We start from the raw sequence: 6,000 nt of genomic DNA on the forward strand, positions 1-6,000 counted from the left end.
GACGGTGTTGCAGCATAACTGCTATCATTATATACTGAGGCAAATATTGACAGTGGTGAAGCATAACTGTTATTATATACCGAGGCACTCATTGACGGTGGTACAGCATAACTGCTATCAATATATACTGAGGCAAACATTGACGGTGGGGCAGCATAACACCTATCACTCTATACTGAGGCACAAACTGACGGTGGCCAGACATTGCCAATAATGTAGCATAACCCCTATCGCTATATACTAAGCCAAACATTGATGTGGTGTAGGCCTACCGCTTCAGTGTCTGGCTTAGTATATAGGGGCGCACCGAAATGAAAATTCTGGACCGAATATTCTGCATTCACTTGACCGAAAGTGAAAATGACCCCCCCCTTTAAAAAAAAAATAAAAAAAAACACTATTAAAAATAACACACCAAAATAAAACCAAACAACAATATTTTTATATATATATATATATATATATATATATATATATATATATATATATATATATATATATATATATATATATATATATAAATAACTGCTAACAGCAATCACACTCCTATCATGCCCAGGAAGGCAGTACATGCTGAAACCTGGGCATCATATTAATGTGATTACCGCCTCCCTATGCCATGCTACCCCCCCCCCACTTACACATCCATGCTATCACACACACACTCATTCAGCATAAACTACAGCAACACACTCATCACTCTCACACACTTACTAATCCACTCTCACTTAATGTTTTCCTACCTTTCCTCTGTTAGTTACTTTTCCTCCTCCTCCTCTTCTGTGTCCTGTCCGGTGCAGTAAAGACGGTGGGCGTGGTTCAGTGCTGTGTGCTGGGATCTGACATCAAATCCCGACGCACAGCATCAGTTGCCGAGCACATCGCAAGGGAGCAGGGTTGGAGGTCTGTATTAACAGACCTCCCGCTCCCTTCAATGATTTTAAGCCGGTTGGAGGGAGATCCTTGATCTCCCCAACCGAGCTTGCTCCTCCAGCGGCAAACATTACTGTCCGTCTCTGGAGGAGTGCCAGCGTCACCCTGGACGGCACCCTGGACAGACTGCCCGCCCCCCCAGCTCCCAGTTAGGTACTGTGCGCACAATTTTAGGACGTGTGCGCTCTCTTAAAAAGTTATGTGCGCGCGCACAAGCGCACAGCTTAGAGCTTACCCACACGTGCACCAGAAAAGTTTAAAAGCAGCTTAAAAGTATTAAGGCCATTGTCCCGTCGTAAACCAAACCAACTGAAGACGCCAAGGCATCCTCCATAAGAAGCTTCCTGGGGCATTCTTGTAGTAGGAGCAATACAACAATCAGTGCAGAATCACCATCTGTTCTGGTCCTCTCACCCGACGATAGGCACATTAATGAGTTTAAAGAATAGCAGACATCAGCTGCATATTATCTGTTACCCCATGGAGTCTGTGAGGGAACGCACCCTTCTCAGGAAAGCCATGTCAGTCACAGACTTGATAAGACCCATTCAGTCCACCTCGTCTGCCTATTTCTCCTGATGTAAAGATTCAGACCTTAATCGGTCGTTGGTCTTATCTTAGATTCAGGATAGCTTTATGGCTGTTCCATGCCCCACCACCCTCTCAGCAAAGTATTAATTCCTTACATTGCCATCAAGCCTCTGGGCCTCTAGTTTTAGATTGCTGATCTTGAGAAAAAGAAGATACCGCCCCATGGTAGACACATAGGGTTGGTTTTTATTGCAGTAAGTTACTTACTTTAATCCATAAACACAGTTAACATGGATCTATGTAGTGGACTGTAAACCGTAGGATCTCACTCCGGCTAAAATAATTTTATATTTACTAAAAGGCATTAAAAAAAATCAGATACAAGACACTCATATCAAAAAATTGGGTATTATTTACCTCTTAATAAAGGACTTGCATTGGAATAAGTGGATATAATGACAAAATATTCATATGCATTTCATTAAACCTCTCAAAGGGGACAGGACCCCACGTGGTACTGCGGGGGACCCCACAATGCAGCGTGTAATGTTTGAGTGCCTTTTGTTGGAGAAACGCAGAGTGGAGACTCCTTTGTCTGGGGCAGGAAAACACATTTGTTGAAACAGAGATCTCCGCATAGTTAGGGCTCCCTACTAATCCCCCCAGCAACAATAAATATGATTAGCGAGGACTCTGAGGAACGGCGCAGTAGCCGTCACTAATGGAAGAAAACAAGGGACCAAGAAAATAAACACCAGGAAAGAAAAAAAACTTATTTTCATGCTAATGATTTCAGGCACAGCATATAATGAATGGGAAGAGAAATGCACAGGGCAGAATACATCCCACCGCCCTGTAACATGTAATAATCATGCTACTAAGTGTATTCGAGACAACTAGACATCCACAAGTTCTGTCTCACTCAGCAGCGACATGCAGGAAAGGGCACTATGCCACATCCACATAACCTGCTACTTTTCACTTTTGCACTTATAAAGCATTAGAGTCTATTACAATGAATACGTGAAAAAACAGAACATCACACACACACAGAGCAACGTTTTGTGGCCTAAAGTGGCCAGGGTAGCAGCCCATCTGCTCAATATATATGTTAATTATTTTGTGCAGGACTTAAGGGGGGGGTGCACTATGATTCATGTGTATAGAGCAATGGAAGGGGGGGAGAGAGAGAGAGTGAGCGCGCGAGAGAGAGAGTGAGCGCGCGAGAGAGAGTGAGCGCGCGAGAGAGAGTGAGCGCGCGAGAGAGAGTGAGCGCGCGAGAGAGAGTGAGCGCGCGAGAGAGAGTGAGCGCGAGAGAGAGAGTGAGCGCGAGAGAGAGAGTGAGAAAAGCATAGCTTGAGAAGAGAAAATGCAGAAATAAGGGCAGTGGGAAGAATGAGATAGGACAGTGGATGTGAGAGATGAAAAGGGGAGGTTTGGGAAGTCCACAGGTCCAGTGCTGATGACAAAGACATGTATCTCCCACAATACCAGTCAACAATATAGCCCCCCAATAAAACACCCCCCCCACAAACAGGACAGCACTTCCACCTCACTTCACGTCTTTAAGCAGCTGAGACTGAATAATGCAGCACAACAGATTGTTTTCCAGATCTTGAGGACCCTTTCAGTTCACCGTGTGAGGCAAAGAACTGGTAACAGGGAAGGTGGATACATCAGGGACATAACATATTACAGGAAAGTGGGGAATACCAACAACCACCTAATAAAACTAGACCACTGATCATGTGAGTGTCTTATTAAGTCACTGTGTCATTCAGGCCCGCTAGTAGCATTGTGTAAAACACAGCATGGGGGGGGGGGTAGCCCATAAGATGACCGGATCTCCAGAAGGATATAGATAGTTTGGACAGAGTTCAGAAAAGGGCCACTAAACTGGTTCATGGATTACAGGATAAAACTTTCCAGGAAAGGTTAAAAGGATCTTAACCTATATAGCCTGGAAGGAAGATGCGACAGGGGGGACATGATAGACACATTGAAATATTTAAAGGGAATCCACACGTTAAAGTAGGAGAGTTTATTTAAAAGAAGAAACACTACAGAACAAGAGAACCTAGTCCTAAATTAGAGGGGCACAGGTTTAAAAGTAATATCAGGAAATCTTATTTTACTAGGAGGGTGGTGGATGCATGGAATATCCTAGCTATAAAATAGGGCCAGGGAATAAGAAATGGATTCAGAAATCAGGTCAAATGGCTCTTATCTGCTGATACATTATATGTTTTTGTGTTTCTAGACCAGGGGTGGGCAATTAATTTTCCCATGGGGCCACATGAGAAATTGGAATGGTTTTAGAGGGCCAGACCTCTACAAACTACAAACTCCGAAGCCTTGTCCATTTTGTTAACTTATGTGCTGTTTAATAAAGTTATTCAAGCCTACGTCATTGGTAGAGGTGCTTGAATAAGTAAGGCCTGAATAACTATTAGCACAGCACAGAAGTGAACAAAATGAACAAGGCTTCGGAGTGCATACCGTATTTTTCGCTCTATAAGACGCACCTGCTGATAAGACGCACCTAGATTTTAGAGGAGAAAAAAAAGGAAAAAATATTTTGAGCTAAAAAATGGGCTAAAATATTTATTACAATAACTGAATAAGCTATGAACACAGTAAGACACACGCAGTAAGACACACACAGACACAGTGAGACACACACAGACACAGTGAGACACACACAGACACAGTGAGACACACACAGACACAGTGAGACACACACAGACACAGTGAGACACACACAGACACAGTGAGACACACACAGACACAGTGAGACACACACAGACACAGTGAGACACACACAGACACAGTGAGACACACACAGACACAGTAAGACACACACAGACACAGTGAGACACACACAGACACAGTGAGACACACACAGACACAGTAAGACACACACAGACACAGTGAGACACACACAGACACAGTGAGACACACACAGACACAGTAAGACACACACAGACACAGTAAGATAAACACACACACAGTAAGACACACACACACAAACACAGTAAGACACACACACACAGTAAGACCTCCCTCCCTAACCCCCCTTCTCAGTATCTCCCCTCTAACTCCCTAACCCCCCCTTCTCAGTATCTCCCCTCTAACTCCCTAACCCCCCCTTCTCAGGATCTCCCCCCCCGCCCCGGTCACTTACCTTAAACTCCTGTGTTGGAAGCGTGAGGCGTTTGTCTCGGGTGCCGGCGCTTCACTGCTGATCGCCGGCGTCTGACGTCATATGCCGGCGCCCAGCGTAAAGCGCCGGCACCCGAGACAAACGCTTCCAACACAGGAGTTTAAGGTAAGTGACCGGGGCGGGGGGGGACACCGGACTCATTGGTGAGTCACCAGGACACTCTTTGCGGGCCGGTCCGAGCTATTCAGCGGGCCGGATGTGGCCCGCGGGCCGTGCTTTGCCCAGGTCTGTTCTAGACCGCTTTCAAATGTTACTTTTAAATCAAATATTGTCAAAAACATCTACAAAGCAATAGCAAAAGCTATACGTAGTTTAAATAAAGGAAGCTGAAGCGGAGTGCTGTTGATTTCCTATGTATTTGATGTCACTATGATTCATTTTATTTTCACCATTTTTGTACTTCCACTTCTACCTATTGTACTATTTTTCATGCCCGCTTTGCTGTGAAAGCATGTTCTCCTAATGTTGTACAATGTATTGGAAACGTCTAAAATGTTGAAAATACAATAAAAAAAACTTTAAATTAAAAAATAAATAAATAAAGGAAGCTGATGGTGACAATTTCCTTTAAGCTAGTAAATATAAATAAAGAATAAAGCACGCATTAGGAGTACCCAGGGGCTGATTATCTGGAAGAAAAATAAACAGGTTCCGGGACACTCGGTATCGGGAAGTCGTAATTATGCGGCGCAGTTCCTTCAATCGTCAAGTCAGAACGAAACACTTAAAATGTTACACTCGTAATAACAGAAGGTATAAGAAAAGCAGAGAGTTGAGGGATCATGAAAGAAATATGATGATTTAGCACTTAAAACTCCTCAACTGGCAGTCGCACATTCTAATTCATGCAGAATTTATTAATAAATTATTCTCGGAGGCCTTAAAGACTGTAATAAGAGCATTGCGTAAAGATTTCAGATCACCCAAATCTTTGAAGAACCCAAGGCAAACATACAGATCATCACAAATAACAGCTAGGAGTCCACCGAGGTGCAGCACTGACAAATACGATATATGAGAGAGACCAGGAATAAAAAGCCCAAAATTATAATCTAAGAAATTGCCATTAAAAATGAGGCCGAGACAATTATCGCTGCCCCGCAAAGTTATAAAGATTCTCTGGTTACCTTACCTAGGATTAATTACCCAGTGACTGCCACAGGCATCAAAATGTATCCATATGGCACCGGTAAAGTACGGGTTTGGATTACACATTAGCCGAGTCCTCCGATAAAAGGGTTTAACCGGTGTTTGTCTTGAGGAAAAGGCTGCCAGCCAGGAAGGAGGAAGGTCCGGCTTTACGTTTTGTAACA

Source organism: Sceloporus occidentalis, unplaced genomic scaffold, assembly GCF_023333645.1.
Source record: "Sceloporus occidentalis isolate IW3139 unplaced genomic scaffold, rSceOcc1.0.p SCAF_68, whole genome shotgun sequence".
In the NCBI taxonomy this organism is placed as follows: Eukaryota; Metazoa; Chordata; class Lepidosauria; order Squamata; family Phrynosomatidae; genus Sceloporus; species Sceloporus occidentalis.